The 23,796-nt window shown below is 47.9% G+C and overlaps 1 protein-coding gene and 1 long non-coding RNA gene across 18 annotated transcripts in view; one reads left to right on the forward strand and one right to left on the reverse strand.

The window, feature by feature from the left end:
• The window catches only part of MVB12B (multivesicular body subunit 12B), a 483,962-nt gene that overhangs the window by 47,803 nt on the left and 412,363 nt on the right, over nucleotides 1-23,796 (reverse strand). The gene's annotated exons all lie outside the window — the stretch shown is intronic.
• Nucleotides 11,535-13,823, forward strand: LOC145503772 (uncharacterized). The gene is made up of 3 exons (XR_014051743.1): nucleotides 11,535-11,894; nucleotides 12,360-12,821; nucleotides 12,896-13,823. It is a non-coding gene; the product is annotated as an uncharacterized LOC145503772 (long non-coding RNA).

Consider the following 23,796-nt stretch of genomic DNA (forward strand, 5'->3'; position numbering starts at 1 on the left):
ACATTTACATGTATGTGTGTGCCCCAACACACACACACGTAATACACTTCTATCTCCTGGGGCTGTAGAAGCAATGGCACCTTGAGAGTGATGAGCATACCCAATGCCCCGATTTTGGATTCCAGGGTTCTCCTCTGAAAGAAATGGGGCTCTTTGGAGAAGTGGCCAATCCAGTGCTGGGCAGGGAAGGAACATGCCTGGGACATCTTGTTGCACCAGAAAGTAAAGACGTTCTCAAAGAATGAGGGGAAAGCAGCAGAAGGATGGGCCTCCCACTGGCTACATAGGGAAAAAATTGAGCATCAAAATAAATAATGGTAAGAATGAATACAAATCTATAAGTCCACATCAATATACACAAACTGGGGATAAAAGAAAACTCTTCTTTATCATAAAATGCCAACTAAGAAATACTGAAGGAAGGAAGGAGTGACAAAATCAACAGATGCTAAAACTAGGAGGTGAAAATCTGATTTGGAATGAGCTGTTTACACAGTGTTGCAGTATTTCCCACAAAGTACGCGTTAATTACAAAAGGAAAAGTAGAAACTTCATAGTGAAGAAACCTGGCAAACAGCACTTCAACCAGCAAAACCTCACGACGGCTGAGTCACACCCACATCATGGACCTCCTGATACGATACACCAAGAATAAATAAGAGTGAAGAGAACTGGCCGTGAAGTCAAGGGGCCCACATGGGGCCAGTCTGGTCTCAGCGTCCTTATCTGTGAGTGAACGGCTCGGGCTACGTCAGCCACCTCGCTGGTGCTCACCTGGCAACTTTAAAAAAATTATTGCTGCTGCTGCTGCTGTTTCTCCCTTGGAGGTTCTGATTTACTTGGTCTGAAGGAGTGGACTCCAGGCATCAGTCAGTCTTCAAAGCTCCCAGGTGACTATAGCGTGCAGTTAGGTCTGCACAGCTTTGGGCCACAAGATGATGTCAAAAATCTGTCCCAGCCTTGACCTTCTTTAGTCTCACAAACGATAAGAATCATCCTAAGTATTAAGTGATTGGAGACCTGGATTTAAACCTCAGAAGATACAATGGACGAAATCCACCCAGGCTGGCCCACTGTAGGTAACAGCCTTCCTCTAGATTCTACGCAAAAAGCCTTCTCAAAAGCAACAATCACGAAGGGTTATAGTAAGTTCTGGACCAGAGGCCTCCCCTCTCCTGGGGTTAAAGGGCAGAGAGATGGTGTCCAGGTTGTCCAGCACTGACCCATGCTCAGGGGAGCACTGCCCTGGGGTGCCTGTCGAGGGGACAGCGTTAGGGACGCTTACACAGGTGTCCATGGTTGGATGGTGTCATGGATTCAATGGACATGAACTTGGGCAAACTTCGGGAGGTGGTGAGGGACATGGAGGCCTGGGGTGCTACAGTCCCTGGGGTCGCAAAGAGCTGGACACGACTTGGTGACTGAACAAGAACAGCAATCAATTAAGCCTCTGCATGGCCCCACGAGTGTCCCCACCCCTGCTCTGCAAAGGGCCCAGAAGGGAGGGGCCAGGTCAGGGCCACAAAGCTGGAGCAGAAATGGGGACACCTCCCTACGTAGCATGAAGCAGTCAGGGAAGAATGGGAGCAGAAAGCCCCAATCAGGAAGGGCGAGCATGTGGATGGAAGGTATGCCGAGTGGAAGCTGTGAAGCAGCCAGCACAGGGTGGGGGGGGGGGTCCCCACCGGGTCTTCTGAGCACTTGCCCCAAGGAGACAACACTCACGGCCAAAACAGACACATCCACCCCAGGGATGTTTGGAGTTGGCTTTCAGTGCAGGACGCCTCATGTTGTTCCTTTATTTGAATTCTTCAATTGTTTCCTCAAGTTTAAGGGTTGATATCCAAAGGTCTTAGCCCAGGCCCTGGCAAGCTGACCCCAACCTAGCTTTGCAGTCTCCCCCACTGGCTCCGTACACCTTGAGATCTAGTTACCATAACCTGCTTACCACTTCTGACCAAGTCAAGCCTTCTGTCTACCATACACCCATTTCCTTGCTCTGTGCTCAGCCTGGAGAGCCCACCCCTGCCCATGAACCCCCAAACCAGCTGAAGGTTACCCTTCTGGCTCACCTCCTGAGCTGTCACTCGTTGGAGTCAGTGGCCTTGCTGCCAGTGCTACTCTGCTCCTGTTACCAGCCCTCGTGCCTTTCCCCAGACCACGAGCTCCCTGCTAGCCAGGGGCCCTCAAGGACGCGGCAACCCCGGATAAACGCGGGAAGGCCGGCGTTCCCGAAGGAAGCTGTGTTTCCAGATGGGAATTCGCTAGGACTCTAGGAAAAGGGACATTCTAACTCCTTTTCTTCTGATTCCATGATCAATGAGAAAGCTGTTAATTAACTGTTTATTTGCCCAAGTACTTTAACGATAAGATAACAGGCTAGAGCATCATACTGCTGGAAAGGTATATGCTATAAATTTTAAGATTTGAAAAGAGACTGTCCACAGGTTAAAGGAAAATGGAACCAAATGTGATCCTCTGGCTCCACAGCACAGAGACTTCTGATCTTGAGTAGTGGGATCACGTTCACCGGGGCCTGGGCACCCCTGAGTGGATGGGAGAACTCAGGATGAGCACCCTGGAGCCAAGGCCTGAGCCCTGAAGGGGCAGCTTCCCCGGGAGGCCCCAGGTTTCATCCTCCCCAAGCTGCTGGGTGATTCCAAAAGCCCAGGCACAGTGACGGACAGACGGACTAAATGATGCGGGAAGTCTTGCAGCAATCAAAATCCAACCTGCCTAAGGAAGACTGCACTGGCGCGTGCCTTTGAACCAGGTCATAACTTTACAGTACAACTTAATTTGAAAAGAGAAAAAAAAACCATTTCTCTGTCTTGTGTTTTTCTCAAACACTGGACTTTCCAGTTCAAAACCAAAGCCCTGGCCTTCCTCGCCCTCACGTAGCCAGACTTGCAGCTTCTGGCTGAGGTGGGCAGGCTGCTGCTGCCCACGGAGAGTGTGCAACGACAGGAGATGACAAAATTGCCCCCCCGTAGCAGGGACAGGGCACGGGCGTGCCCATCGACCTGCACAGAGGCGCCTTTCCTACCAGCTCAGTTTCAAGGTGCTCTTCCCTGGAAACGGCTTCTCACAAGAGCTGTACATCACATGCCCCAAACTCAGCTCCGGTGGACAAGCTCCCTGGACCACAGTGATGTCAGAAAAAGAAGCAGCCAGAGACAAAACTGATGCCTAGGCTGACACCTTATTCATCTGGAATACTGGGGAGTGTCTCTGAAGTACAATGCCACCAAGTGCTCAGATCTCAGATTTAATATTAACCTTTAAAGGGCATGTCACAGAAATGTACTCTGAATACTAGTTGTGAGCTCACTTTGTAAGTCGATCACGGAAGCTGGGTGTGAGGCTGCCACCCGTCTCCGACTGCATCTGTCAGGGGCGTCTCCCTCTACCTGACAGTAATTCTAACCGAACCCAGCAGTCCCACAGATGAACAATTCACCACGGTTTGAGCTCAACCTTAAGGTTTAATAATAGAGCCCTGCTCATACTGCGCTCATTTCTAGAGCTGATGAACTTTCAGAGGCAACACGAGTTGAAATAATGAGTGCAGAGATGACAAAGAATTTTAATCCAAGGTTCTTTGAACTATCCGGTATAATAAGCACTTGTTCCTTTCTACAATGGGCACATAAAAAGAGAAATCTAAATAATAATTGCTGTAATTATCTTGAAAAATATGCAGAGATTAATGGTGATTATGAAAATCTGTATAATTGTTCTCTGAAATCATCACTGATAAAGTGTTATCTCGAAACGGCCGCAGCCAGAGAACTTTTTAACACCGAACTCCGCGCGGGCATGGCAACATGACACTTTCGGCTTTCTCCCCTTTAAAACGTTACCCTGTGTTTACGAAATTGTTTTTCCTCATTTCCAAATACCCTGGCTTGCATTTTAACTCTTCAGACCGGCGCCCTGAAAAGGTTCCAAAATGCCCTTAATGGGATGCGTGGTGTCATTGTGGTTCAAAGCCCCAAGTTCAACTTGTTATTTATTCAAATAATTAATTACTCTTGTATCCATCGAGCAGTTTGTCATGACACATTAATGACTTGATAGACTTCTATGAACTGGTGAACACAGAACAGCAGAGCGTTTTTATCGTCATTTAATTTTAAAACGATCCTGTGTGAAATTATCTAGTCGTGAGTGATGGAAGCATAAAGAACAGAGTCAGCAAAGCCCCTTTTGGATCATTGCTTTATTAATGGTAACGTCAGGGAAATGAAAAATGCTAACATTGTCATATTCTGCTGCCGGGGGAGGGGGGAGATGAATGGCTGGGGGAGTGGGCGAGGGCGCTGAGTGCTCCCTGCCAAGTGCACAAGTCCCTCCAGGCACCAGGCGGGGCAGGCCTTGCACACCCACACCCGTGCGACTCCGCGCTCCCATCTCCACACCCGCGATCCCTTTCGAGTTTATGGCTCTCGACGTCTGTTGCACTTGGTGTGTGTGTGTGTGTGTTTTTTAAAAAACCTTGAATTTTCCGCTAGTGATATAAGGAACTCTCACAAAAACATTTCGCTTTATTGCTTTGAACGTTAAATATTATTAATCCAATAGAAAAACGTTAAAGATATTGCTGTCACCTTTAAATGTGAAATGATATTAGGTGCTAAAGAAATGCTGGGTTAGGAGAAAAGATGTTCCCTTAGTTTCTTTCCAGCCTTGAGATAACCGTGCTGGGCTGATGAGAAGATAATATTTCTACGGGGCTCATAGCACAACATCTGCTTAAAAGACACTTCCTGTTCAGCTATGTTTTTTTTTTTTCCAATATAGTGAAAACTGTTTCTCAATTGTTTTAATTACAAACTTGGGAATCTAGGCAAACTACTCCCCAGCAGTGTGATTCACAGATAGGAGACAACAATCCCTGAAGAGCTGCAGCGCTGCACGTGGCTGAGCCCATGAGGGGACCACGGCGGAGGCCGCAGGCATTGTCCTGCGCTCCTCTGAAAGAGAAGTGAGCAAGGGTGAATCTGGTTCCCTCTTGCCTTAAGAGAGCTTCCTATTTCATTTTCCCAATCCTAGGGAAGGACTCTACCACCCCCCACCCCCACCTTGGGGGGAGCCTAGAGCCACAGGGCCCTGCTCCTTCTCTCAGACCTTTAAATCCCACTGTCCCTACCCACCTTGAGTCCACAGTCCTTTAAAATCCAAAGAGGGTGGTGGCGGCGGCTCAATCTCAGTTGAACTGCCCTGTGCCAGGCCCTGGTCTGGGTGCTTTCTGAGACTGATTTCTCATGACAATCCCATGAGGTTATGTATTATTATTATTATTAAAATCACAGGAAGTGCAGCAAAAGTGGGCCATCCGGGGCACCTAGTGGGACGGCTGAAAACACGGCTGGTGGGACCTGAAATGGGTGTTATGACTCTGAGGATAAACAAGTCAAAGGACACACGGGAAAGGTCCAAGCCAGCAGGTTGGTGGCCTCTTTGTGGAAAGGCCTCCTTTTCCAGGTGAAGATATGTGGGTCAGGGTCTCATGATTTTCACAGCAAGGTGGCCACAGAGCCAGAGCTCAGGTCCAGGTTGCCTAAGACCCCAGGGCACCTCCGCCCAGGTCCTGCCTCGTTTTGCAGTGAGCGCTGGTCCCGCGCAGCGGGCAGGGCTTCTTTTTGCCCCGTCAGGGCAGTTTCAGAGTGGAGTCACACAAGCAAACGTGGCTTGATGGAACTCATCCAGGTTTAGAGGCTGTGTGGGGTACCACAGATTTATTTGGGGGAGTGCCAGGGGGTCCTCAGAGACACATGCAGGCAACCTCCAGACCAGCTGACTGAGCTCCGTGAGATCGCAGACACACCAGGCAGGAAACACAAGTGATTTTCATAGGAGCCCTGATGAAGAGTCCAGGCAGATGATCCTGATTGCCAAGGACATTGCTGCTCACCCAGGGCACCGCCACTCAGGAAGTCAGCTCATGTTCTTGGCCACGCGTGTCCTCTCTCTACAGAGCAAACCACATCCCCTGAGAAGACACGGGGCACCACCGTTGGGCAACGTACCGGCCCAGACCGGTGGGGGGGGCAGGAAGGACGGGCTTTAAAGACAGTGTCTTCAGAGATGGTGCCCCAGATTCCAGACTCTCCAACAGCAGGTTCTCAGACTTCTGGGTGTGTCAGAATGCCCTGGGGTGCTCATTAAAACTGCAGCTCCCTAGCCCCAAACCTCCAGAGACTGGCTCAGGAAACGGAGGACAGTGGCAACAGGGCTTGGAGCCAGACAGCGCTTCGCTGAGGGTCTCATGGGTGCAGCTCTGTGAAGCTTTTCTGCATGAGCAAGGCTCTCCATTATCCGTAAGGACTAACGGTGTCAGGGGGCGGGATGGGGGCAGCAGTGGCCACAGTGGTCACTTGGAGAAAGCTGTCACAACCTTTCAAGGCAGACGGCATCTTTCTGTCCTATGTCTGCAAGAAGCAAGGGAGCCCTGCTTCCAGCCGCAAGCGGAAGGCAGCACCATCACCCACATTTAGCTCCGAAGGCCGGGCTCTTGACACTACTGTAAAATTTGGTGTCAAGTAACACCAGTGCCAAAGTATGATCAGAGACTCTATTCACTAGTGGATTATTCACTATGTTGCTGTTCAGTCGTTCAGTTGTGTCCCACTCTTTGCCACCCCATGGACTGCAGCACACCAGGCTCCTCTGTCTTTCACTATCTCCTAGAGTTTGCTCAAACTCATGTCCATTGAGTCAGTGATTTTATGTAACCATCTCAGTCTCTGCCGCCCTCTTCTCCTTTTGCCTTCAATCTTTCCCAGCATCAGGGTCTTTTCCATGAGTCGGCTGTTTGTATCAGGTGGCCAAAGTACTGGAGCTTCAGCATCAGTCCTTCCAATGAATACTCAGGGTTGATTTCCTTTAGGATGGTTCACAGCTTCACTGGGTTACCCAAGTCCCTTTGTCATGACAAGGCTGTGCTCTATGAGGGAGATTATTTGCTATGTTGTAGTGTAACCCTGGGCGTCTCTTTGGTCCAGACCCTCTGTGGACCGAGCCTCTAAAACTCACAAGCAGGAAGGAACCCAGGAAGGTCCTTGGTTTCCCTCTGTATCCCCCTGTACTCAGATTTCTGAATACTCAGGGTTTCTACGGCTTTTACCTTCAATAGCAGGAAAGAGAGGTTCACGTCACTTGTGGCTGTCTTTCTGGAATCCAGACCGAAGGCTTTTCTCTGTCTACCTCACTCAAAGCGAACTCGGCTCTCACTTGCACGGGACTCTTGAGCTTCCTCCTTAAACCTCTCTGGGCTTGAGTGAGGACTTCCAGGTGCTTGAAAATCTGCTCTGGAGTTTTTAAAGGAATCTTTTTGTCAGGCCAAAGTGTGAAAGCCCACACTTCGGTGGGAACAAAGGGCTCAAAAAGACACACCTGGGTGATGTCTCCACCGGGAGGACTTCAGGGCTGTGGTGGTAATAACGGGGGAGGAAAAACTGCAGGCCAGGAACAGGCAATCATCAGGAAATGCAGGTCGGGGCTTCCCTGGCGACTCAGTGGTCAAGGAACCCACCTGCCAGTGCGGGAGGCATGGCTTCCATCGCTAGTCCGGGAAGATCCCCCACGCCGCGCAGCCACTAAGCCCGTGCGCCACAACGATGGAGCCTGTGCTCTAGAGCCCGGGAGCTGCAACGACTGAGCCCACGGACCGGAAGTACTGGGCTCTCGTGCCCTAGAGCCTGTGCTCCTCGACAAGAGAAGCCACTGCAACGAGAAGCCTGCACACGGCAACTAGAGAGGAGCTCCTGCTCGCCGCAACTAGAGAAAGACCTGTGCAGCAATGAAGACCCGCCACAGCCCAAAATACACTAAAGAAAAAAAGAAAACTAAGAAATGCAGGTCAGTAGGAAACCAGGGGCCTGTTCTTAAAAATACATTTCTTTAAAGCCCCAGGGAAGGGGGAATATTACATGAACTTAAAAAAAAAGACCAGACCCCACAGGGGAGACAGAAACCCCGCAGGTAGGCACAGCTCTAGGCCGGTGGGGAGGGGCAGCTGGGCCGCTCCAGGTGGACGCCCGCAGGGCCTTGTAACTGGCCTCTGGGCCCCCTGCCCAGGATTTCCTTTAGCCTAAGTCTCCACCCTGTGCCCGTGAGGCTGGCCCTGGCGCCGGCCCCGTTTCACCAGGATGACACTGGGCTCAGAGAGGGTTACTGGCTTGCTCAGTGTGACTAGCAGGCCGGTAACAAAGTCGAGTGTTGGATATGTGTCTCCCAACTGCTATGTAACCATTTATTGGGTCAGTGGAAGACTGTTTGAGCAGAGCCCTGGAAGAGACCCTGAATCCAAAGTCAAAGGCCGCCTTTCAATGAGAGAAAATTCAGGGCCCTGGGGACTCCGAGGACACAGGTCATTAACAGTCTGCTCAGGGAGGGGTGGGGGTGGCTTCCCTGGTGGCTCAGCTGGTAAAGAATCCGCCTGTGATGCGGGAGATCTGGGTTCGATCCCTGGGTTGGGAAGATCCCCTGGAGAAGGGAAAAGGCTACCCACTCCAGTATTCTGGCCTGGAGAATTCCATGGCCAGAATGGCTATACAGTCCATGGGGGTCACAGAGAGTTGGACACGACTGAGCGACTTTCACGTTCAGAATTTCAGATTTCAGTCCTTATCGTGAAAGAGTTTCCAAATCATCTTCTGATAGATGCACTTTGAAAGCACACCTCTTTTGCTTGTTTTTATTGTTTAGTTTTTGGCAGAGAGAGAACCAGCGTCTGCTGGTTCGGGATCACAGCTTGATGCCGTCCAGGCTGTTGGACAAGCACCAAGCTGTGATTTCATTTACACAGAGGGTTGTGAAAACACCAGGTGGCTTTAACAGTTCTGCCTATAAAGTCCCTGGTGGCCAGGGGCAAGGGGTGCCCCTCCAGCACACCTCCTCTCCCCGCTGGAGCCAGAGGCGACACCCTCATTTCCGAGGTCATCTGTGGTGTGATCGGAAGCAGAGAGGGAGCTCTCCTTGCCCCTGAAACAGCCTCCCCCCCTCGTTATTTGGTATTCAAAGCTCGGACTTGTGGTATCTGCTATCGGCGGAAATCCTGCAGGCTGTGATGTGAAGCAATTGCTCATTTTGCTAAGGCACCACTGGGATTTCATGAGTGGCGGCAAGCTGGTCAGCAAGGAAGCCCTTCAGATACTCCGCACCTGAATCTCAGCCCAACTGGGCTACTCCCCGCTTCTCTTCTGCAAAAGCAGTAACTTTCTTTACGTTAAAAAATTGACCCCAACCAAGAGCCAACTGCTGGTGCTGGAAGGGAAAGGGGGGTCAAAAAGGGCTAAGACAATGAAGGGGCATCGCTGGGGTGAGAGGCGGAGGGCAGGGTCAATCACAGAGTGGGATGGGAGGTGGGGCAGGGGGCAATGCTGGACTGGGGTGCGGCGGGGCGCTGAGCACATGAGGACAGCTCGCCAAGGGACAGAGGAGGATCCTGGGTGACAGTGAAGAGCTGGCTGCCCTGTGCTGTGAGGATGTTTGCAGAAAGTACAGATTCTCGAGGTGGTTCTGGAGAAAGCAGGGACCCGGAACACCTCCGAGACTAAAGGCGGCTTGAGAATTTTTAGAGGCCTTTCTGTCTCTTCTGCATTTTACAAGGAGGTGTCAGAGGGGGGGGATCCGGGCAGACGCAGCTGTTGGTGAAGCCTCATTACCAGGCTTGAGGGCCGAGGAGAAACAACTCAGTGCAGACGAAACTGGCCTCTGTTGTAAGAAAATACTACCCCTGACCTAATATCCTGGAGCAGAGGAAGCTTCCTAGTCCAAGGAGGCTTCATGACAGCAGCTCCTGGGGGCTCCACAGCCGTCTTTATTTCTCTGGCCGCACTGTGTGGCTTGCTGGATCTTAGTTTCCCAGCGGGCCAGAACCTTGGCCCCCGCAGCGAAAGCACGAGTCCTATCCACTGGACTGCCGCGGAAGTCCCTTTGCGGCTGTCTTTGGATTCACACCATAGCTCTGAACGTTCTGATCTGGGGTGTGGGAAGGGGTGAAATAGGAACCTGGGCCAAGTACACCAACAGCCTGATCAGCAAAAGCCTGGGTCTTGGCCCAATTCTTTTTTATATAAATAAAACCCACAGTTAAAATTATTACTAACGGTGATGTAATATACGGAGGAATTTATTTAAATGACAAAATTTATTTTAAAAACTTTATATATGACGTCAACTTTTATTTATAGAATCGTTAGTTCTACAGGCTCAACAAAACGTTTCACTTTTACATTGCTAGGCTTTTGTGGGAGAAATTATGGGCCGAAGAGCTGTTTTTAAATCTGGGGAATATCTTTCAGGGAGCCATTCCCTGAAGACATCCGTGGTCTGATTACTGTATTCAGAAGAGATGTTTAAGATGGCCTATCAAAGTTTACTGTTCTAGAATCACCCATGACAGCAAAAACACAAGATGTGGGTGTCAGGGACACAGAAATCCACTCTCACCCCAATTATTTATTTGGGTCTCTGTGGGGCTAAAGACATGCAGGGGTTAAAATCAACCATGCCCACATTCCACCCACCGAAAACTTACTCCCACTCTCAGATGGGAAGTGCTTGGAGAGCTGCAGCCAGGACCACCACCCGTTCTGCCCAGCACTGGGCACCAGAGCTGTCTCAGTTACACAGACTGGGGTTCGTGGCAGCGAGCTGTGAACGGCACCCAAACACAAAATAATTCTTCCAGTAATAAAAAAAAGAAAATAATCAATTTTGCCCCATGAGGCTCTAGCTGAACAGAAACCAGTCTGAGGACGCCAGGAAGAGGCTGGGGCGAAGCACCACGTGGCGGCGAGGTAGCTGGTTTAACATTTAAGAGAACAAAGTGGGGGCGGTCTCGGAACCTTTGTAGTTAAGGGAACCAAGCGGCAGAGCAAACACGTTTTAATAGCCAAACTCCTCCTTTCACACATGTGTAAAACCTCTGGAATTTCATTGGAAAAACTATTTCAAAAGTAATCTTTGAAGTTTGAAAGTAAAAGCAGAAGGGCAAGGCCTTGGTACAGAAAGATGGTTTCAAACTGCCGAAGGGACTGAGGGAAGGCGCTAATGGGCGGCGGCGGGTGGCACCACATCAGAGCCACGGGCTCGCACGTCTGACTCTGTCCCCTGGTTTCACCGTGTCGCCTCCTGGCTTAAGAGTTTCCCTGATGGCACAAAAGACATTAGTTTTCTCTCTCTCACTTTGCCTCCTTGGGGCCTGGAGTACCCTCACCCCAGGTCTGGATGGTGGCAGTAATGGCGATGCTGACGATATGGGCAGGAAACGGGACTAGGTGCGCACGTGTCCCTGGAGGAGAGCCCCTGCCGAGGCAGGGCTGCTTTCTCTGCCATTTACGGCCCAGAATCGAGCAGAATGACCGCTGCGGAGCAGCCCTTCTGGGTTTAATAAACCACTGGCTGAAAGGCCGACACCCAACGGCAGGCACAATGCAAACTCTACCTGAGAGCCCTGGGTGTGTGTGCGTGTGTGTGTGCGGCCACACGGATGTGCTAATGCACATCCTGTACACTGTAAGGGCACACACAGCGTGAAGACCTCCAGGGTACTCGGCCACCTCTCTCCTTCCTCCATCTTCCAAAGGGAAAAAAAGGCACCCCGTTTCGAATGCCTGAAGAAGGCTTTCACCAGCTGCCCCAGCTTCTGTGTGCACCCGGGCTGCTGGGAACGGGCTTTTCTTACAACTGTCACCTGCACAGTAAGAGGGTAAAGCGTGTGACTCATCGCCGTCGAGCCTGGGACATTCCAGGTGGTCCTCGTCAGCCAACTGGCCTGGAATTTACACAGAGACTGGGCACACAGCTCTCGACACATCACGGTTCACCAAATCGGCTCTTTACATTCTATCTGGCTTTTCACTGCTCACCTGTGACCAGAGGCTGTGAGTTCCGGGGCATCTTTAAAGCTAAATCGGAAAGATAAATAAATCCTTTCGAGGGATGTGCATTCTGGGTACCCCGCCTGGCCCTGAGTGTTTTCTCTTTCTGCCTCTGGAAGGCAGGGATGAGGGCAGTCAGACCTGGAGCTACACTGGCCCCCCTCACTCTTTTTCCTGCTCCCCCAGGATGTGTGAACTCCTGCTGTCTGTGGGGTTGGGGATGTGGCTTGACTGAACCCCCCTCTGAGAGTCCTGCTACAGCCTGGCATCTAGGGCTCCTCCTCAGAGCACTGAGGGGCCTGCGGGTACAGCCATCCCTCAGGGTTGTCCCCCCCAGCAGGGCCACCGGCTGTCCCCTCCTCACTACACCCACTTTCTGCTCCTGCTGTGGGCCAGGGCATTTATCTCATTGAATCACCACCATCTTCTCTGAGGAGGCTTTTCATGCCTCCATTTCTGTTTCTACAGCTGAGGAAACTGAGGCCCCAGATGAGGCCTCCTGATCATGGTTTGGGGTGAAGAGTGGAGCTGGGGGAGGCTTGGGCCCCAGGCCCCCTGCTCCTCCTCTGACCCCTGCCCTTCCAGAGATGCAAAGATGTCACCACTGAGGAGCCGGGCCACAACCTGGGCTGGAGCAGACATCTCCGCCAGGCCCTGCCACGGCTTGTCACCCCAGGGCCTTGTCAATGGGGGAGGAGGACCTGATGGCCTGGACGCCCTGTCTTAGTGTCTCTGCTCTCAGGCTGAGGGGAGCAGCTGGTTGACACCCACAGGCCCCCAGGGTGTCTCTGGAATCCTGCAGCAGTGACTAGCAGCCCCAGCCCTGAGTAAGGGGCCAGGGCCCTCTCAGCCTCCACCACATACTGGACGCTAGCGTGCGGAGGTTGAGAATAGCTGTGGACCCAGCCTGCCAGAGCTGTGTGACTGTGGGTAAGTTAACTAACCTCTCTGAGCTTTCATTTCTGCATCTGTAAGCTGGGATTAAGGATATCTATGCCCCTTAGGGCTATTATGAGTAGAGAAATGGTTTGGATAAAGCACCCAGAACAAGGGCTGACACTTCATCAATGCCAGGTATTTGCTCTTGTTGATATTATTCACCTCCCAAACATGAAAGAAAATGACCAACTCTGTTGTGGAAACGCTCTGTCTCTGTACTCTCCCCCCCAACCCTACCAAAAATCAGTTTCCTGTAAATAATCCCCACACAGGAAGGGAGCGCGACGGGGTGGGGGTGGGGTGGAGTCCCTGCTCCACGAGGCCGCTGTGACATGACAAATAAGCTGCAGGCTGACAATGTCTCCAAGACATATTGGAGTTTACTTTGTCGTTTGGGCTTGCCATCTGTGCTACCCCGACGGGGCCAGCTTCCCAGGCTGCTCTGGGAGCCCACGGGAGGGCCCACCAGTCCCTGGGCAGAACTGCAAGCTCAGCAGGCCATCAGTTACACTGCCTAATGAGAGGAGATGGAATTTCCCCAGCAGCTCGCTGGGAGCCAGGCCTTCCTTCCCAGGGAGGGCTGGGGTCCTGGCGCTGCACGGGGCGGGTAACCCGCAGTGCCCTGTGTTGCTCTGCCCCTGCTGTGCTGTGGGGCCGGAGCGGGGCACCCAATGGCGACAGGAACTTGACCGCAGAGCCCTCACAGTCAACTCAGTCGCTGTACGCATCAGGAGGCTGAGGGTACAAAGACTGACGAGGCCAAGCATTTCCTCACGGAGCATCTAGTCCAGGAAACGAGAAAGAAACGTGAAACCAAGAGGAGACGGTCGGAAAGCCATGACGGAATTCTGCGGAAAGCACCATGAACACACCCAGCTGCACGGTCGTGATTCACTGTGTGACCTTGGGAAAAACCCGCTAACCTCTCTGAACCTCTGTTCCTCATGTACAAAAATGGGAATAGCAGTTTAATAAATCCCTGTGGTGACAGCAGTTTCACTCAGGGCATATTATTATTCCTAAAACCAAGCAGAAGCATGCCCCTCGCTCCTCTATGGGAAGGCTGGCCCAGGGAGAACAAGGGCCGACCTTTCTCAGTATGAATGGCGATACAGCAGCCGTCTCCGCCTGGGTGCAGCTGCCCACGGGGCTCAGAGTTTCCTGGGCCTAGGCCGGCCCTTCCAGGTTCAGGAATTTCTGGGGTCTCTGGGCAGGAGAGGTAGCAAGTGCCTAAATCTGCCCCAGTTATAGGCCATCCTTACTCTTAGCCATGAAGGATGAGCCTCTGCCTTCCTGTGGAAATAAGCCTTAGCGAGGAGGCGCCTGGGCACATCTACTCTCATCTGAAACCACACTAGCGACAGGAAACCAGGGAGGCCGTGCTGTCTGTCAGCCTCATGACCTGAGGGAGCAGGACCGTGGCTCTCTAGGGCTGTCCCCATCCACCAGGCTCGCTCTGTGAATGCAGCACTACGGGCCTTCTTCAGTGACATCTCCACAAGCTAATGCACATGTCTGATCCCCACAGTCTGATCTGAACATTTCTGGGGCCGGGTCACAGCAATGTGTGTGTGGGTGGCCACACTCTGAGCACCCACCCACTGGCCCCAGGCTCTGCCAGGCCCTGTATGTGTCATCAACCACACCTGGCCCCCAGGATGAATGCCACCCCCCCACCCCCCCACCCCACCCCGGCCAGGGGTTTCTGAGTAACTGCTTGTTGAACGAGCACATGGCCTCGTAAATACTCATGGCCTGAGTCTGACACGGGTGCAGGGAGCCTTGTGAGTGCAAGTGAGAGCAGCTGCAAGATACTGGATGGTGGGGGTCTCCAAAGCCCCTGCTCTCCCCTACGCCCCCCTGCCTAGTGTTCTTATGTGTGTGTCACTGGAATATTGAAGGGGAACGTGCATGGCTTACACAGCACTGCCAACGATCAAAGTTTTAGAGCAAGGGTCTTAGAACAATTTCCGAAAGGTGAAATAGCTGGTGTTTCATGATGCACTCTAAGAACAAAACAGTCCAGTAGCAGCAATCAGCCCCTGTGGTAACAACGGAACGATGTGGCAAAGACAGACTGAGCAGGGCTGGACTGGGTACTGCGTGCCAGGGTTGGGAGACTCATAGAGCAGAGCTCCTGTCTCAGGGAGTGGGCCAAGCCTATGCAGGGCAGCTGATGTGCATGTGAAGGGCAACTGAGAGACTGTGCTCACGCACAGGTGCAAAGGTGGGCTGGATGCACCTGCAGAAGGAACCAGAGGGCAGTGGGGATGACCAAGGATGAACGGTCTCTGGGAACAACTGGGGCTGCAGTGCAGGGCGAGAGCTGGTGAAGACGTGGAGGGGACAGGAAGGCTCTCTGGGGCAGGAGGAAGCCCCAGGTAACGCCTGTGTGGGCAGCACCCTGTGGAGCCTCACTCAGCCAGAGCAGAGGGAGGGGTGACCGAGCCCACAGCTACAGGGCCCCTGCAAATCGCTCGAGAGCCAACATGGGACAAGAACATTATAGACCTTGAGGCCCCAAACACAAATGGAACAAAAAGGTGGAATTTTATTTTGATGAAAGATAAAACACACATCATGCGAAATGTGGGGCCGGATGAAGCACAAGCTGGAATCAAGAATGCCAGCAGAAATATCAACAACCTCAGATATGCAGATGATACAACATTAAGGGCAGAAAGTGAAGAGGAACTAAAGAGCCTCTTGATGAAGGTGAAACGTGAGAGTGGAAAAAGCTGGCTTAAAACTAAACATTCAAAAGACGAAGATAATGGAGTCTGGTCCCATCACTTCATGGAAAGTAGGTGGGGAAACAATGGAAATAGTGACAGATTCATTTTCTTGGGCTCCAAAATCACTGCGGATGGTGACTGCAGCCATGAAATTAAAAGACTCTCGCTCCTTGGAAGAAAAGTTATGACAAACTTAGCATATTAAAAAGCAGAGACATCTCTGTCGACAATGGTCTATATAGTTAAAGCTATGGTTTCTCCAGTAGTCATGTACATATGTGAGAGTTGGACCATAAAGAAGGATAAGTGCCAAATAATTGATGGTTTCGAACTATGGTGCTGGAGAAGACTCTTGAGAATCCCTTGGACTGCCAGGAGATCCAACCAGTCCATTCTAAAGGAGATCAGTCCTGGGTGTTCATTGGAAGGACTGATGCTGAAGCTGAAGCTCCAATACTTTGGCTGCCTGATGCAGAGTCTACTCACTGGAAAAGACTATGATGCTGGGAAAGACTGAGGGCAAGAGGAGGAGGAGGTGAGAGAGGATGAGATGGTTGGATGGCATCACTGGCTCAATGGACAAGAGTTGGAGCAAACTCTGAGAGATAGTGAAGGACAAGGAAGCCTGGCGTGCTGCAGTTCATGGGGTCACAAAGAGTTGGACACAACTTAGTGACTGAACAACAACAAAACACACAATCATAAACCTTCATGGCTCGAATAACATTATGTTGAAACAAACAAAACCAATGATTAAAATAACGACATAAGAAGAAATTTAAAAAACAATAAGGGTTACCATCTTGGGTCTAATATGACGGACAAATGTATATGTGCACATGGATATGGACCCATTACTCCTACTTGATCAAAGAATGATAGAGTGTGTGTGAAACATTGTGCCTCACAGAAAAGAAGACATAGCTTCAAGTGTCAACAGAACATTTACTAAAACTGATCATGTGCTAGAAGACAAAGAAAGATCCAATTATATGAAAAAAATTATAGAGGTCACATTCTCTGACCACCATGCAATAAAATTAGAAATTAATTCACAAAATCCCAATCACTGAGAAAAAAAGTTTTCTAACCACTTGAGTCAAAGAGGCAATCGAAACTAAAATTATTCCGTATTTATAAATATGAGTACTATATATGAGACTACCATCAAAGTAACACACAAGAATATTTATATAGCTTTGAGTACTTTTTACTGAAAATCGTCAAGAATTGAAAACAAATAAGGTGATGGTCCAACTCAAGAAGCTACAAAAATCCCAGAATAAGCCAAAAGAAAGTAGAAAAAGGAACTAATAAAAATAAAAGTAAATAATGAAATGTAAAGCAAAAGCCTAATGTCTTTACAAAAAAAATTAAAAACTGGCTGCTTGAAAGATAAACAAAACAAGCCCTTAGTAAGGATAACTAAGAAAAAAGGCAAAAAAAAAAAAAAGCCCAATAGTGATATATGTGACCACAGATATATTATTTTTAAAATCAAAATAAACTCTTAGGCACAATTTTGTACCACTAAACTTTAATGCTTATGTGAAAAGCACTGATCTTTCCCAAAGAAGATGTAAATGATAAAACTGAAAAAAAAATCTATCATCTGTGAAAGAAACTGAAATTGTGTCCTTTTTCTTAAAGCACCCTTAGCTCCTCCAAATGCTTCCAAGTCCGTTTAGTTTTTACAGAATTTTTTTTCATTTTCTTTCCCCCCAAGAAAAGAAATTAGAATATTTTTAAAAATATACTTATATTTGAAAAAAACCAATTTTTAGGTCACACAAATACAGTATCTTAATAAGCATTAAATCCAACTTCACATATATAAAATATATCAAAATCCTAACTTAAATAACAGCAACTCAAATCTAGTACCATAAATAATGCACCATACTAAAGTAAGATGTAGTACAAAATACAGTGGTAATTTTCTAAATGATAATCATCAAAATAAAATGATTCATATCAATAAATAAAGTAAGAATGAATATAATAATACATTGATAGTTTCTGAAGTTATTTTCATAAGAAATTGAAATTAGTGTCTGAATTTAGAAAAAAAACAAAAAACCCCCAGGAATATAGAAAGAGAAGAATCATTCTCCTTTAGCACAATCAAACTCTGTCTCCTAAATTACTAGCCTACCTTAGCCTTGACTGCGGGACACTAGAAACATCTTCTCTGAGGTTGGGAACCAAATAAGAATGTAAGCTACTGCCACTATCACTGGCTGCTCTGGATGTTCTGGCCAATAATATAAAGCAAGAAAAAGAAATGCGGTATCAATGTCATCAAAGAGACAAAATCATATCTGCAGATGACACTGTTGTCTACTGAGAAAACCCAGGTGATGGGTTGGAAAATACTGGAAATAACGAGCAAACAGAGAGGGGGCCAGTCACAAAATGAATCTTCAAACACCAATGGCAGGGACTTCCCTGGTGGTCCCGTGGTTAGGAATCTGCATGCCAATGCAGAGGACACGAGCTCAGGTTCCATCCCTGATTTGGGCAGGTCTCACACGCCAAAAAGCAACTAACTCTCTGCGCGACGACGACTGAGCCCACGCTCTAGAGCCCGGAAACCGCGACGAAGAGTAGCCCCTGCTCCCTGCAACTCAAGTAAGCCCGCGAGCAGCAACAGAGACCAGCACAGCCAAAATAAATAAATACATTTTAAAAATGAAAAAAAAATCTAAAAAAAGTAACCAACAGTAGTTTTTAAAATATATAGAAGCAATCCTCAGTTAAAACATCATGGGCAAAGCAATAATAACAACAAATGTAAAACCTAGGTATTAGATCATCAGGAAAAAACTACAATACTTTACTGCATGATATAAAGAAACATTTGAATGGAGAGTCATGTTACATTTCTAGAAGGAACGATCAAGTATTTTAAAGATGATCATTCTCCCAACCTTAAGTTGTAATTTTTATATTTTCTTAATCAAAACCTTGAAAGTATTTTCATTGGACTGTAAACTGATTCCAAATTTCAACTGGATAAAAAATTGAGCTAGAATTACCAGAAACATTCTGAAAATCAACTACAAAGAATAATAAGATATCAAAACATACACATGTATAATACTTAGTGGTGTGATCCACTCATTAGAATATGTATCCAGGCCAATGAAACAGGATATAAGCCACAAAATATATCATAGTAGATAACAGGAGGTTAATGTAAGATTGTTTTCAAATGAGTTGGTAAAAAAAGATTTAATAAGTAGTGCTGTTAAACATCGGAGAAGGCAATGGCACCCCACTCCAGTACTCTTGCCTGGGAAACCCCATGGACGGAGAAGCCTGGTAGGCTACAGCCCATGGGGTCGCGAAGAGTCAGACACGACTGAGCGACTTCACTTTCACTTTTCACTTTCATGCATTGGAGAAGGAAATGGCAACCCACTCCAATATTCTTGCCTGGAGAATCCCAGGGACGAAGGAGCCTGGTGAGCTGCAGTCTATGGGGTTGCACAGAGTTGGACACGACTAAAGTGACTTAGCAGCAGCAGCAGCAGCAGCTGTTAAACATTAAGTCACTCAGTCATGTCTGAATCTTTGTGAACCTATAGGCTGGACCCGCCAGGCTCCTCTGTCCTTGGGATTCTCCAGGCAAGAATACTGGAGTGGGTAGCCATTCCCTTCTCCAGGGGATCTTCCTGACCCAGGGTAGTAGAGCTGGGACAAAGGTAAATAATTTGAGATAACATAATTAGATCCTTATGTCATATATCAGAACAATTTATAGAAGAAATTTAGATTTAAATATTAAAAAGAAAGGAAGGTGCCAGAATATACGATAAGATGGAAAAGGCATTTCAAAAATGTGATGGCAAAGGCACAACAAAAAAAGGAAAAGGAGAATTAAAGGTCAAATCACAAACTGAAAAAAGGCAGTAGTAAGGTGAGAGTCAAAAAAAGACTTTGTTCCCTAAGGAGATGCTGCAGCTCAATAAGCAAAAACCGGACTTCAACAGAAAAGAGGGATGGCTGGCCCAAGAAAGGGCTGGAAGGAACCGCCCCTCATTACCCTACCTTTCAGACTGATAAGGAGTTTGGGAAACAGCAGCCGGTCAGTAAGGTTTCAGGGCAAGAAAGGCTCTTTGGCTGACATGGACGTGTAGAGGGATTCAACCATTTTGGTGGGCAATCTGCCATTACATACCAAAATGTTTAAAAATGCACATGTGCCCTAAGGAACAAAGACTTGTCTAAAGAGATGCTCACCGAAGTACTACTCTGAGAAGTGAAGACGATGGGAGTATCCAGCCACCGAGGACTGGTCAGAAAACGCGCATGGATTCAGAAGGAAAGTTGTGCGTCTGTTCAACGAGCCCTGAGAAAGGCTCTGGAAATGACGAGTCAAAAGGAATCTCGAAAACATTACCCTGGGTGACACACGAAACCACAATACTGTACGATTCCATTATTGTCCATGAAACACATGCGTGACTGCCAGGGACTTGGGGGTGGTGCAGGCAATGACTGGAAACAGGAACAAGAGAACTCGGGGGGGTAATGGGAAAATTTCCTACCTTACTTCTGGTGGTAGATACATGACATTTATCATGTGAGTTGGTATTTGTCAAAATTCATTAACTGTACATATTATAATTTTAAGAAATACAAGATAAAGTTAAGGGTGAATTTTACTGTATGTAAATTATATCTCAATAAATCTAACCAAAAAACCCCGTAATGGACAGTTAGGTAGAAATATACTTTTATATATAAATATATATGGTATATAGGGGCTTCCTTGGTGGCTCAGTGGTAAAGAATCTGCCTGTCAAGGCAGGAGACTTGGGTTTGATCCCTGGGTTGGAAAGAGGCCCTGGAGAAGGAAATGGCAACCCACTCCAGTATTCTTGCCTGGGAAATCCCACGGACAGCAGAGCCTGGCAGGCTATAGTCCACAGGGTAGCAAAGAGTCAGACACACTTAGCAACTAAACAAGAACAAATACATGGTGTATACCTTAAAATAATTGTTTCTCTGGATAATGGGATTATGAATGATCTTTACCTTCTTCCGTATGCTTTTCCACATGCACTTATATATTTTCCAATTTTTCTACTTTTATAAATCGGAAAAGTTTGTACCTGTTTTTGATAAAAAAAATATCAGACATGGATACCAGAACAGCTATCATAAACTGTTCTGTCTAGCAATGAACTTTTTTTTAGGTTCTTACAGGAACTGCTGGGTCCCACCAGCCCTGAGGCAGAACTTCCTGGAGCACCTCTGTTCTAGCCCCTGCGAGGAGCAGGCTCTCCACAGGTGCTCGGAAGGGGTGGTGGGAGCGCTGAGCAGCAACAGGGACCACCTGGCCCCAAAGCCTCATTCTGCAGCTGGGAAAAGGGAAACCCAGGCAAAGGAAGCGGCTTTCTCAGGTTTGGAAGCGGTCAAAATGAGCCTTAAATCCCAGAGGGCAGAGCTATTTCCACCACACTGGAACAGCTGTGCAAATCCCTGAGAGATTCCCCAACTTTCCCAGGAGAATTCAAGCTCCTGCCAAGCTGAAGATAAGCAGCATACATTCTAGGCCAACGTTTCCCACACGTCAGGAGACTATCTTGTGTCTCAGGTTCACTTGTTTTTTTCCATGTATGATTACTGACTTTATATTTTTCTTTACATCTGAAAACTCACTTAAAATTTTTTAAAATTAAAAAAATGTTTCATTAAAAATTTTTTTTTTTTTCTGAACTACTTTTTTTAAACCCCACAAAGTCCCCATTCCTGGGTGTGTGATCCCACTTCCCTGCGAGAGGTGGGAGGTCAGGGCCTCCTGCGGAAGGGCAGGCACCCCGCACCCGGACCTGACTGGGCTGGATGTCTTGTCCAGAGGCTTCAGAGCCACTGGGTGTCTTCTCCAGGTCTCCTGCCCTTGCCCTCTGCTCCAAGAACAGCATGTCTCAGAAGATGGGAGCTGCTCCTTCAGCCCAGGTCCCAGGGAGAGATGACATATGAAGCAGGACCCCATCAACCTGCACTCCCCAGCTTGGAACTTGAGTGGTATACAGAATGGTGGTGTGGTAAGCCACGGTGGTTTGGGGGGTTGTCTGTTGACTGCACCTGCTTTAATCTTATTCTCAACAATACTATCTGCTGATATGCTATTGTAGTTGAAATAAAAAAATCTTAACGGCCATCCACATCTCACACTCCCTCATGGGCACACACCCCATCTTCTGGCAAACACGGCTGCATCCTGGAAGAGGGAGCGGCTGGGCACCAGAGGAGATGCAGATAAAGCAGAAGTTCTGAACAGGGAGACGACTCTGGGGCCACGCAGATAAAATTCAGAGAGCTCTGAATACTCCCCTAAGAACTGTAAGCTGCACCATCAACTTCATAATTCACTACGCTCATGTGTGTGTAAAACCGCTTTAGGAGTACGCATCAGTTGTAAGACAAAGCCAATATTCAGAAATGTTAAAATATATAGGGAAAGTACATTTAAGGTTCAAGGGACATTGGGAAGCACGGGAAAAGCAGAGTCAAGGAGATGACTATGTGGCCAGCTATGTCCCTAAGCAGTGAAGCCTTGTGTTTAATCTTTCTGGTCCGAATTCTTCTTAAAACAAAAACCATTCTGAACATCTAAATATAAAAGGTCCTTATCTACTCCACGACAATTATTTAGATACTCTGCATAATGGATACTATTCAGCTATCTAGAACTTTCACTCAGCTCTATCATGCTTTAATCATTAATGGTCCACTTGTTTGGCTCAGGTAAATTACATTTGCATATGCAAATGGTGTCTAAATACTCTGTACTATTAATGTTATCACTAATTACATAATAATAGTTACCAATTTCCACATGGATCAAACTTACAGTTTTGTAGCTATTAGGGAAATTGTGCTTTGTAATTAAGATAATCCTCATTTCCAGATGCTAATTAACTATATAATAATTAGTCTCATTCATTAACACAAATTAAGGATTTTCATCTTTATTGATAAAGGAGTTGCTTCTTATCGGTTAAGGAAAGATAGCCCTGGAAATCTTGCAGAGAAATACTTTTTCCCCCCTCTAAAGGTTAAAAGGTAAATCCATTTTTATCAGTCTCATTTGAGAATGCAAATTAGGTCTGATTAATCAAGTCAAAGATAAATGTGCTAGTCTTATTTCAGGATGGAATATATAGCTTACTGAGTTCATTTCTTTTCCCCTTATGAAGACCTAGATAAACAGAGTCACAAGCAGAAGTCCTCCGAAAGGGCGTAATTCATCTGTGGTCAGGGGAGGACAAGTCCACACGCGTGTCTCCACCGCACTACCCTTTGTCCCCCCTTCTAGGATCACGGCAGCCTCTTGAAGGAGCCGTGTCCTCATGGGTCAGCCCACAGTGGGAATGAGCGAGGAGAGAGTTTTGTGAGTAAATACAGAGGAGAGAGGGGAAGCCACATTCGCTTGGATTATTAAGTTTTCTGTGCTCCAAACAGAATACGAACTGGCACCTCCCATCGTGACTAATGAGGGCTGCCTCGGCAAGAACAGAAGGGCTGACAGCCAGCGAGGCCTAGTTGGCAGGCCCCAGCCCAGGCCTCGCCCGCATTCATCATCCGCTAAACCAATCCACCAATTCCACACCACCATTTGTCATTAATTATGCTAATCAGCACACCATTACTCTCTGATGACACTGTAGCTGTTATTAGCTAGTTATGGCTTTTCAAAAGCACAACTTATTGTGCATGCACAGGCTGTGCACGTATTAGCCTACAGGGAAGAGATGTCCAATTATGAAAAGAAGAAATTTGCTATTATCTTTTTATAACAAACCAATTTAGTAATTAGAAAAGTCTCTGAATTCATAGGTTCTTTTTTTCCCCCCTCCCCTAAAATAATTGAAACAAACAAACAAAAAATGCTTTTCAGTATTTTTCTGAAAGAAAAGGAAACACCAACACAGAGTTGTTGTTTTTTTTTTTTGCGACATGTTTATAAGTGGGGCCTGGTGGCAGGGGGTGGGGTGAGTGTACGCAAGAGCGGACACATAGACTCCTGGTGGTCTGGGCTTTTCTTTCTTATTCTGAATTTGCAGAACACTTTGATACATGTATTTCAGTCACTACGGATGTCTGTGATGAAAGCATGCCCGCGCGACCTTTTACAGTTTGCTTATGGCAGGTCGAAGCTGTTCACATGCTGTCGTCAGCCTGTGCCCACCTTACCTAGCAGATGCTCACGGGAGAAG

The sequence above is a fragment of the Giraffa tippelskirchi genome, chromosome 4, assembly GCF_054371585.1.
Source record: "Giraffa tippelskirchi isolate mGirTip1 chromosome 4, T2T-mGirTip1v1.2.pri, whole genome shotgun sequence".
NCBI lineage: Eukaryota > Metazoa > Chordata > Mammalia > Artiodactyla > Giraffidae > Giraffa > Giraffa tippelskirchi.